Genomic DNA, 12,486 nt, shown 5'->3' on the forward strand with positions numbered 1-12,486 from the left:
TTTTAAAGAAAATACCAAACTGTTTCCATAGTTACTGTACCATTTTACATTCCTACCAGCAATGTATATAGTGGTCCAGTTTCTCCACTTCCTTGCCAATACAGAGTATTTTCAGTGTTTTTGATCATAGCCATTTAATGGGTCTAAGTGGTATCTCTTTGTGATTTAAATGTGCATTTCCTTAATGACTAATGAAGTTAAGCATCTTTAAAGTGGCCTTCCTACATCTTCTTTGGTGAAATGTCTATTTAAATAAATTGCATTAAGAAAACATTCAAATCTCTTACCTTCGCTTTGCCTCTTGGTGACACTATTTTCCAGCTCCATGAAATGACAATTAATTGATTGGTGAGCTGTAGGAGTCCCTATTCAGATATTTCAGTGGGTTGATGAGGAGATAAGAGACACTAATACTTCGGAAGGGTATTAACCTGAAGTTATAAAGCTACCTTAGTGCTTAATATGTCTGGACCCATGTAGACTATCTCCTAAATGCAGCTAATAGGTGCTGGGCAACAATTCTGATGCCAAAGATTTTTAATGTCAAAAAATCTTACTTATCTCAAGAGCTGATTTTGCAAAGGAATTCAGAGGGAATTTATCTGAATGAACTCTAGTTTAAACTATAAGAAACGTCAAAGGTGAACCACCTTATGAATTAAAGATGAAATGGTCCAGACAATGGAATATTATTGAGAAATAAAAAGCAATGAGCTATCTGCCAAGAAAAGACTTAGAAAAAGGAAACTGAGATGCATGTTATTAATTAAAAGAAGCCAAACTGACATGGCTACCTACTGTATGATTCCAACTATGGGATATTCTGGAAGAAGCAAAACTACGACACAGTAAAAAGCTCAGTAGTTGCCAGGGGCCCATGGGGAACAAGAGATGAAAAGGTGGAGCTAAGAGAATTTTTAGGGCAATGCAATTACTCCGTATGATACTGTAATGATGGAGATGTGTCATTATATATTTGTCTACACCCACAGAAAGCACAACACCAAGAATAAATTCTAATATCAACTCTGGACTTTGGGTGATAATGATGTGTGAATGTAGGTTTATCAATTGAAATAAATGTACCACTCAGATGGGGGATATTGATAATGGAAGAGGCTGTGTGTGTGTGATGGCAAGGGGTAATGGGAAATCTCTACACTGTCTGCTCAATTTTACTGTGAATCTAAAACTGCCCTAAAAATCAATTCTACTAAAAAAATGAAACATGTTTATCTAGGGAAAATGTGTTCCTTGCAATCCAAGCAACTTAGTGTCTGGGCCAACTCCTTTATTTTTCACACTCTCTCTGTCAAAACCTTTATTTTGTGGAAAAGTCAATGAGTTGCTCTATTCATTAATTTCTTCAGCAGCCTGTGCTGTTTTTTAAAGACATGCATGCCACAAACCACTCTACTTGCTGGTCACTACATACACCACCTTCAAATTTGCAAAACTCCTGTTTGGAGGCCTGTGCTTTTTATTGTTGTGGGGTTTTGTTGTTTGTTGTTTATTTGTTTTCAGTTAAACTAAAATAAGAAGCTTCTTCTTGTTCTGTAAAACAGGAGATAAAGCCATATAGCAATGCTATAACAATATTCTCTTTAGAAAAATCAGTTTGGTTCACAAGCTTAAGAAATGCTATAATATAGAATTTACCAGTTTACCTTTGTTGGTTTGTATTGCAAACTCATTCCTGAAACGCCATGAGGGAAAGATGTTTTTCTTCTGACTAGTCAGCTACAGTTCATTTTTCCAGATTAACTAAAGAGAACGAGGCTGAACAATTCTGAGCAGAACAGACTTGCTTGCAGTTAGAGAGACTCAGGATTGCTCCAAACCAAGTCTTTTGGCTCACTCTTCCCTGCCACATCTCAAGCCACAGTGAAGCTTTGAAAAAAATGCCTATTAAAAAGTGCTTCACAATTCTGGGACCCCAGACTGTGTTGCTTCTAAATATATTCGCTCTGTCCTCATAAAGTGCAGACTAGGCTCCCACTAATTTACAAAAATAAATCCCATTCCCATTGGACTGATTCTGTGACCTGATTCTGTGAAGGCTAAGAGCACATCTCCTGGATACCCTTGTTTCTTCAGGACCCGGGACCCGGCAGAGAGCCATGCATATGGAATACATTCAGTAATTATTTATTGACTAAACAAACACTGAATGTTATCTTAATATTGTTGTTAACTTTGTGAAATGCTGAATGAATATCCGGAGACTACGTTCTAGCTTAGTATTTTCAGGCTTCTTTAAATTTATTCCTTTTCATGCAATATAGTTAAAATGAAGAAACCAGTGTTATATATTCTGGAATGGTGCTAACACATTATAAAAAATACAGAATTATCTATACCTAACTGTGCCCCTTTAATTCTCCTGTAATTACTCAAGTGTGTTTTATCTTACAAACATACGTGAGATTGGTTGTATAACTACTGTGCCTAGAAAGGAAGGGTAAATCAGGAAGAAAGCTTACTTTCAAAGGAGCTTAGAATTCAGGGTAGGAGGCCGAGAGTTAAACAAATAACACAAGGGATTGAATACGGGTGGGAGGAATGGGGTGGGGAAACAGAGAAAACCCTGATTGTCAATAGAATCATCCTGAAACTTCCAAATGGAAGTGCCAGTGATAAGGCCCAGTTTATACTCCCAGGGATATAGGGCTTTGAGCAGAAGCAGGTGGAAGCCACTGCTCCTGAGTCCCAGTGATGTGGGTAATGGTCAGGAGCCCACCCTGCCCCAGTTTAAGGGACCCAAGGATGGTAGAAAGATGTATACAATCCTCTAGACCTGTCACATTAATTTTTCTGAGCATAGGTGTATTAATTTATCATACTAAGTTTTTTCCAGAGTCTATTATTCATTGGTTTAAGAATCGAAGTTTATGGAAACCCTGTCATTTTATCAGATAGAAATTAAATTGAAAATGTGTAACCTATAGGGGGCGCCTCGGCTGCTCAGTAGGCTGAAGAGTCCAACTCTTGATTTCAGCTCAGGTCATATCTCAGGGCATCAGGCTCCTCGCTTAGTGGGGAGTCTGCTGGAGACTCTCTCTCCCTCCCCCTCGGCCCTCTCCCCACCACTTTCTCTCTCAAATAAATAAATAAATCTTAAAAAAAAATAAAGAAAATGTGTAACCTATAGAGATAAAGATGTATTATTTTATTTTTGACTTGACTTCTGGGAGTGCTGTGCTATTCTAGAGGTTCACAAATATTGCAGATGACACCTCCCTGCCTATCTTTATTGTCTTTTAGTAAATGAAATTCACCATCCTTTGATGTGACCCTTTCAGGAAAAGGGCTGCAAAGGCTATTGACACCTTTTTAATTCAAACTGCACATTAAAATTTTAACAACATTTTCCAATACTAATATTTTTTAAATTAAACGTTTTGTTTTGTAATAATTATAGAGTCACAGGCAGTTGTAAGGTATTACAGAGAGGTCCTGTGTATCCTTCACCCAGCTTCCCCTAATGGTTACATCTTACCTAATTATAGTCCTATATCCAAACTAGGAATTTCACCCTGGCACAGTCTGTGTTTATATTTCTAAGTCATCTTATCTCCTGGGTGGTTTTGTAGCCACCACTACAATCAAAATATAGAACTATCCCATGACTACGAAGATCTCCCTTGTGCTGCTTCCTTCTAGTCATATCGTCTTCCCTGCCATCCCAGACTATCCTCAGTTGTTGGCAACTGCTACTTTGTTTTCCATCCCTATACTTTTATTTTAAAATGTCTTGGGAATAAAGTCACCTAGCATGAAAAAATGAAAATTTTTTATCCAGCACAATGCCCTTGAGAACCATCCAAGTCATTGTGTGCATTAATAGCTATCCCTTTTTATTTCTGTAGAGTGCTACATGATATGAACAAATTATGAAACAGTTTGTTTCACCATTAAGGGGCATTTTAGTTGCTTCCAGTTGTAGACTATTACAAATAAGGCTGCTGTGAATAACTGTGTACAGGCTTTTGTGGGAACATTAGTTTCATTTGTTTGAGATAAACGTTCAAGAGTACAAATTGCTGAATTGTATAGTAAAGTATGTTTAATATTTTAAGAAACTGACAAAATGTTTTTCAGACTGTATGATTTGACATTCCTACTAGCAATGCATGCAAGATCGAGTGTCTCTGAATCCTTGCCAGCATTTGGTATTGTCACTGTTTCCTTTTGAGCTAATCTAATAGGTGTATAATGATATCTCACGGTGGGCTTAATCTGCACTTCCCTAATGGCCAGTGATGTTGAACATGTTTTCGTGTGCGCATTTGTCATTAGTACATCATTTCCAGGGAAATTGCTCTATTTGTCATTTATTTTATTTAATTTGTTTTTTTTAATGTCGACTCCTGAGAATTACTTATATGCTCTTTTTTTAAATTTTATTATGTTAGGTTAGCCACCATACAGTACATCATTAGTTTTTGATGTAGTGTTCCATGATTCATTATTTGTGTGTAACACCCAGTGCTCCTTGCAATACATGCCCTCCTTAATACCCATCACCGGGCTAACACATCCCCCCACCCTCTTCCCCTCTAAAACCCTCAGTTTGTTTCTCGGGGTCCATAGTCTCTCATAGTTCATCTCCTCCTCCGATTTCCCCCCCTTCATTTTTCCCTTCCTTCTCCTAATGTCCTCCATGCTCTTCCTTATGTTCCACAAATAAGTGAAACCAGATGATAATTGACTTTCTCTGCTTGACTTATTTCACTTAGCATAATCTCCTCCAGTCCCATCCATGTTGATGCAAATGCTGGGTATTCATCCTTTCTGATGGCTGAGTAATATTCCAGTGTATATATGGACCACATCTTCTTTATCCATTCATCTATTGAAGGGCATCTTGGCTCTTCCCACGGTTTGGCTATTGCGGACATTGCTGCTATGAACATTGGGGTGCATATGGCCCTTCTTTTCACTACATCTGTGTCTTTGGGGTAAATACCCAGTAGGGCAATTGCTAGGTCATAGGGCAGCTCTATTTTTAATTTTTTGAGGAACCTCCACACTGTTTTCCAAAGTGGCTGTACCAACTTGCATTCCCACCGACCGTGTAAGAGGGTTCCCCTTTCTCCACAATCTCTCCAAAATTTGTTGTTTCTTGCCTTGTCCATTTTTGCCATTCTAACTGGTCTAAGGTGGTATCTCAGTGTGGTTTTGATTTGAATTTCCCTGATGGCTAATGATGATGAACATTTTTTCATGTGTCTGCTAGCCATTTGTATGTACAGAAGAATGAAACTCGACCATTCTCCTACACCATACACAAAGATAAGCTCAAAATGGATGAAAGAGCTCAATGTGAGATAGGAATCCATCAAAAGCCTAGAGGAGAACATAGGCAGTAACCTCTTCGACATCGGCCACAGCAACTTCTTTCAAGACACGTCCCCAAAGGCAAGGGAAACAAAAGCAAAAATGAACTTTTGGGACTTCATCAAGATAAAAAGCTTCTGCAGAGCAAAGGAAACAGTCAACAAAACAAAGAGGCAACCCACGGAATGGGAGAAGATTTTTGCAAATGACACTACAGACAAAGGGCTGATATACAAGATCTATAAAGAACTTCACAAGCTTAACACCCAAAAAACAAATAATCAAGTCAAAAAATGGGCAAAAGACACGAATAGTTAGTTATATGCTCTAAATATGAGTCCTTTGGAGGATGTGTGGTTTGCAAAGATTTTCTCCCAATCCATAACATGTATGGACATCCTCTTAATGGCATCTTTTGTAAGGCAAAAGTATTTAATTGTGATTAAGTCCAATTTAGAGACTTTTTAAAAAATAGATAATGCTTTTCAAATTATATCTAAAAACCACTCATGAAATTCCAGGTTCTGAAGATTTTCTTCTATCTTCTAAAAGTTTCAGATTTTTGTGTTTTACACCTTAACTCTATAGGTCGATGAATTAGTTTTTTGTAGAAGGTATGAGACTTAGGTTGACAATTACTTTTTTATCTATAGATGTTCAATTGTTCCAGAACCATTTGAAGAAAAGGGTATTCTTCCTCCACTGAATTATATCTACATCTTTGAAAAAATCAGCTGGTCATACAAATCTGTTCCATTTATTTATATGTCTGTTGTCTGTTGCTCTACAATACCATATGATCTTGATTACTGGAGCGATATAACAAGTCTTGAAATTGGGTAGAATAATTCCTCCCAATTTATTCTTTTTTTTTTTTTTTTAAGTAAGCTCGATGTTCAGCATGGAGCCCAATGCAGGGCTTGAACTCATGACCCTGAGATCAAGACCTGAGCTGAAATCAAAAGTTAGATGCTTAGCAGACTGAGCCACCCAGGCACCCCTCTTTATTTTTTAAAATTACTCATAGCTATATTAGTTCCTTTGCTTTTCCATATAAATTTTAGAATAATTTTGCCTATATCTATCTATAGAAAATCTCATTGAGATTTTGATAGAAATTGCATTAAACCTGTATATAAGTTTGGGGAGAATTAACATCCTTACTATGTTGAATCTTCTAATCCATGACTATAATCTATCTATTTATTTAGAAATTTTTAAAATACACTTTTTAAAGATTTTATTCATTTATTTGACAGAGAGAGAGAGAGAGAGAGAGAGAGGGAACACAAGCAGGGGGAATAGGAGAAGGAGAAGCAGACTCCCAGGGAGTCTGAGCAGGGGGCCCGATGCGGGGCTTGATCCCAGGGCCCTGGGATCACAACCTGAGCCGAAGGCAGACACTTAACGACTGAGCCACTCAGGCGCCCCTTTAAAATACATTTAATTAACATTTTGTCTTTTTCAGGATATAAGTATAAGTTGTATTGGAGATATATGATGTACACAGAGTGAGTACAAGTAGTACTACATTTTTATTTTTTTATTTTATTTTATTATGTTATGTTAATCACCATACATACATCATTAGTTTTTTGTTTTTTGTTTTTTTTGACTTTCGTAAAACCTCTTATATTAAGGATATAGACCTCTGCCTTTTACACTCATAAACTGTGGTAAGTGCAAGAGGGAGGATCAAGGATTACAGAAATAACATTATTCGTAAAGAGAAATAAATAAGAAACTCCCAGGTGATAGTATTTTCCCTACAGCCCAGGCTGCCTGCTCTGTTGAAAACTTTTGTTCTCAAAGCAATGTATAGGTGTGACAGCAAACGTTCCTGTTTAAGAGATAACCTTTAATGCAACTTTTTATCCCCTTTAAAATGGGTGCACACAGTGTTTTAGCCTAGGCTCAAAGCTGAGTATTCTCCCATCATTTTAATAATTGTTTAGGCATGTCCTATGACAATTATACCGAGTTTCCTCAAACAACCCCCACCAGCACCACCCCTATGTTCTGCTTGTTCATATTCCCTTTACCCTTTTCTCTGCTATTATCACTGGTATCTCTGCTTGTACTTGAAAATAAAAAGCAATTCCAGATTACAGCCAACTCAATGGCCTTGCTCCATAGTATGGCCCCGGATGAAGAGACAGAAAAGGGGAGATGCACGAAGGACCATCATGGGTTGAGATCAGGCACTACCAGAAGCCTAACTTGTTTTTTAAAAAGAGGCTCTTAGACATGTTCCCAGCAGGTAAGTCTTGACTGGCTTGGAGAACAGGAAGGACTACTTCACAAACACCACAGTGTTTGAATTTCTAGAGGCCACCCAGGCCAAGAAGACATCCCTGCAGTGCTTCACCACACATTCATTGCTGCAGTACTCATTGTCCCAGTCCTTACTCACAACAGGAGTGTTCTCACAACCGGATCTCACACATCAAGGCTGGGGTGAGAGTGTCACGGGAGACCCACTCACCAATTCAACATCCATTTGAGAAGGAGACTCAACCTCAGGAACTACATCTGTGATCATCTCACAGATTGTCTCAGGAGAGGTTTCCTCCACTGTGTGGGCCTCGGGGCTGTTGTTCATAGGCCGCTCAGGACTACTTTCCACAGCTGGTGGGACTAAGGGTGTCTGCATTTTCAGAGTGGGTGGAGGCACAATCTTGATCTGCAGAGGAGGTGGCTATTGCTGTAAATTGATTCAAACTTTCTGAGGTGGAGGCTGTTGCATGGCCTGCAGTGGGGGAGGCTGCTGCAGAATGGTCACTTGCTGCTGAGTGGGGGGCTGAGGCATCTGTTGCAGCGGAGGGGGTTGTAGCCGGGGTGGAGGCAGGTGCATAGAAGCAGCAGCTGCTGCCGCTGCCTGCAACACTGAGCGAGTGACAATTTGGGCTTGTTGACTGGGCTGGATAGTGGCTGTACTGGTTTGGCCTAGTTGGATCCCCCAGGAGGTCACCACTGTGGCTGGGATAACGGTAACCATCCCTCCTGGAGACATAGTAATAGAAGAGGGCTACATCAGTTTGGTAATAATCAACTTGGTGATATTGGGCTGACCCCCAGCCCCAGAAGATGCCTGGTTTGCCACATAGGAGGAAAAAGTAGAGTTAACGACAATGGAAGGGGACAGGGCAGGGGGCTCTGTTGAGGCTGGTGCTGGAGATGCTGGGTCAACAGTAGCCATAGGAGGTGGAGAAGGTGTCTGTGACAGTGGCACTGGATCCAATTCTATTGTTTTCACAGTGGCCTGACACTCTTGATTGTCTTTATATGCAGCCAGAGCCATCAGATACTCTTTCTTGGCAGCTTCAGTTTTCTTCTTATACACCTGTTTTTGCTCCTCTCCAAGACTATCCCATATGGAGGCCACAATTTTTGAAACATCCCCAAAAGTGGCATTGGGATTCTGTCCCTTAATGGCAGCCTGTGTATCACAAAAGAATAAAGCATATGCTGAAACTGGCTTCTGAGGTTCATTAGGATCTTTCTTTTTTCTCTTCTTTGGGGCCTTCTGCTTTTTTCCTGCTTCTACCACAACTGTCTTCTGACTGGGAAGTTGCCTCCGGAAATCCTCAACACCATCCTCATGAAGTGAACTAGTAGGTGAAGGGGTGGTTGAAAGACGATCCTCAGGTGACTGGGCAGGTGGCAGGATGGTGCCACCCCCTAAGCTCAAACCAAGTTGAGAACTCAGTTCTGACTGATCAATGGTGGTCAACTGGCTATGGCCCATCAAGTCAGATGTCATGTCTGTCATTGGTACATCAATTGTAACAGGTGGGTTGACACTATACTGTGTTGCTATAGAATGGTCCAAGTCCATGGTAAAGCCCCCACTCGGGAGCCCCCCGCCCTGCTCCATCAAGCCATGGGTCATGCCCACAGGCATGTTCAATGTCTGGACCCCATATTGGGCTGAAAAGCTGCCATCCTGAGAGGAGGAGGGGTCTGCCAGGTCATCAAAGTGGCCAACCACATCTGAGACAGCCAGTGAGGGATCAGAATCCAAGGAGATAGGTGGGACTTCAAATTCCTCATCTCCCAAGCTTGGTGCCTGGACTGTCTCGGCCCCTGACAGGAAGGCAGACAGTGGGGGCCCTGTGATCGTCAGGTAATTGTCATTTCCTCCGGGAAACTCCATTTTCACACAATGGCTACCACCGTCTCAGTTCCCTCATCGCTCCCATCGCCCCCACCCCATACATACATCATTAGTTTTTGATGTAGTGCTCCATGATTCATTGTTTGTGTATAACACCCAGTGCTCCATTCAGTACGTGCTCTCTTTAATACCCATCCCCAGGCTAACCCATGCCCCACCCCCTCCCCTCTAGAACCCTCAGTTTGTTTTTCAGAGTCCATAGTCTCTCATGGTTAGTCTCCCCCTCCGATTCCCCCCCTTCATTTTTCCCTTCCTACTATCTTCTTCTTCTTCTTCTTCTCTTCTTCTCTTCTTCTCTTCTTCTCTTCTTCTCTTCTTCTTCTTCTTCTTCTTCTTCTTCTTCTTCTTCTTCTTCCTTCCTTCCTTCCTTCCTTCCTTCCTTCCTTCCTTCCTTCCTTCCTTTCTTTCTTTCTTTCTTTCTTTCTTCTCATATAATGTATTATTTGTTTCAGAGGTACAGGTCTGTGATTCAACAGTCTTACACAATTCACAGCGCTCACCATAGCACATACCCTCCCCAATGTCTATCACCCAGCCACCCCATCCCTCCCACCTGCCACAACTCCAGCAACCCTCAGTTTGTTTCCTGAGATTAAGAATTCCTCATATCAGTGAGACCATATGATACATGTCTTTCTCTGATTGACTTATTTCGTTTGGCACAACACCCTCTAGCTCCATCCATGTCATTGCAAATGGCAAGATTTCCTTTTTATGGCTGCATAATATTCCATGGTATATATATACATATATATATATGTATATATATACCACATCTTCTTTATCCATTCATCCATTGATGGACATCTTGGCTCCTTCCATAATTTGGCTATTGTGGACATTGCTGCTATAAACATGGGGGTGTACATACCCCTCAGATCACTACATTTGTATCTTTGGGGTAGATACCCAGTAGTGCAATTGCTGGATCTTAGGGTAGCTCTATTTTCAACTTTTTGAGGAATCTCCATACTGTTTTCCAGAGTGGCTGCACCAGCTTGCATTCCCACCAACAGTGTAGGAGGGTTCCCCTTTCTCCGCATCCTCACCAACATCTGTCATTTCCTGACTTGTTAATTTTAGTCATTCTGACTGGTGTGAGGTGGTATCTCATTGAGGTTTTGATTTGGATTTCCCTGATGCCGAGCAATGTTGAGCACTTTTTCGTGTGTCTGTTGGCCATTTGGAAATGAACAGACATTTTTCCAAAGTAGTATTACATTCTTAATTTGGTTTCCTCAAGTGTGTTGCCATTATACAGAAATATAATTTATTTTTGTATGTTTATCTTGTGTTATGTGACCTTGTTGAACTTATTAGTTCTAGGAGTGTTTTTGTAGTGTTCTTGGGGTTTTCTATGTAGACTATAATATCATCTGCAAATAGGGATAGTTTTACTTCTTTCTTTCTGATCTATATGCCTTTTATTCCTTTTCTTGCCTTGTAGCACTGGCTAAAACAGAGATGAAAGAAGACACTGGGTGGTTAAGGCCTCTTCGGGGAAACAATGAGGAGTCTAACTTGGAAAATCAAAGGGTACAGCTAGGTTATCAAACTCTTGTATCAAACTCTTTAAAAAAAAGATTTATTTATTTATTTGACAGAGAGAATGGCAGGAGGGAGAATCTCAAGCAGACTCCCTGATGAGTGCAGAGCCCGAAGCAGGGCTCAATCTCCTGACCCAGAGATCCTGACCTAAGCAGCTGAAATCAACAGTTGGGTGCTTAACCGACTGAGCCACCCAGGTGCCCCTCAAATTCTTGATACAGGTGCGAGAAGGGACTGAAGAGAGCATTTATAAGCACAATGAGAAAGACCTCTTCTTATTTAAGAAGAAAATTATGAAAGTAATATGACACATTGGATAAGAAAGCTACAGACAAAAGCTTTTCTTAGTTTCTTTTTCTTACTTTTCCCCCAAATCACTCATATTTTACATTTTGAAGTTTATTAGAATTTTAATCCCATTTTACAGTTTAGATTCTAAGATTTAAAAAGAAAGTCAAATAGCGGGAAGTTTTTTTTGGCACTGGTTTTGAAGTTATTTTTTAAGACAAAAACAAATATGCTTTATTTAAAATTATTATTTTTACTTTTTCGCTTTTTATTTTCTCATTTTTGTTAAACAATAAGTCTATATACTTTTTTACAAATTCACCTTGCCCAGAGTTATCAAATATTTCCTTATAGAGAAATCTACTAGAGGATGTTTAAAGGAGCTTCTTCAAACCAAATCAAAGATGAGTGATCAAGAAAAATATTTCTAAATAATTTCTGAGGCTTGACAAATTTTAATCATCCCCTTTCCTACTCACTGTAAGTAACAGTGGTAAAGACAAACACAACTGCTACTTTAAGCATATTTATTAAGAGCTATGTAGGGTGGAAATGTTGTTAAGTGTTAAAAAATATAAGCAAACAATAGACAAGCTGAAAAATGGGGTTGTAGTGGGTGGTTGAAGCATCTCTCCGTTAAATCATGTCATGAATGCTTCCCTCACATGTGGAGTTGCATCATTTCTTAGGGGATTTTGTTGTCATGACAACAAGTTTTACAGGAGCATTTTCAGATTCCATAGCTAGAATTGCACAAAAAAGAGTTTGATACAATGAACACAGGGGAGCTTTAGTAATTACATTTGGATCTTTAAAGGTCCCCCGATTTTTCATAGTCACATCCTTGAAAAAATAAAAAATATGACCTTTCGTTCTTTTTCAGAGGAAGGTCATTTTACTATAGTTATTTTTTCCTCAAGAAAATGAATTTAAAAGACTTCAAACTTGGGACACTTCGGTGGCTCAGTCAGTTAAGCCTGCCTTCCGCTCAGGTCAGATCTGAGGGTCCTCTGATTGAGTCCCACATCTGGCTCCCTGCTCAGTGGGGAGTCTGCTTTTCCCTCTGCCCCAAACCACCCCTTTCCGCGTGCATGCATGCACATGCTCTCTCTCTCAAAAATAAATAAATAAAA

The 12,486-nt window shown here is 39.8% G+C and overlaps 1 pseudogene; it reads right to left on the reverse strand.

Annotated features, from left to right (window-relative positions):
* Nucleotides 1-7,617: 7,617 nt before the first annotated feature.
* On the reverse strand, nucleotides 7,618-9,496 carry LOC114205447 (TOX high mobility group box family member 4 pseudogene; annotated as a pseudogene).
* Nucleotides 9,497-12,486: the final 2,990 nt, after the last annotated feature.

Source organism: Eumetopias jubatus, unplaced genomic scaffold (assembly GCF_037043125.1).
Source record: "Eumetopias jubatus isolate StellerSeaLion01/CBP00866 unplaced genomic scaffold, mEumJub1_p1.0 scaffold_7, whole genome shotgun sequence".
In the NCBI taxonomy this organism is placed as follows: Eukaryota; Metazoa; Chordata; class Mammalia; order Carnivora; family Otariidae; genus Eumetopias; species Eumetopias jubatus.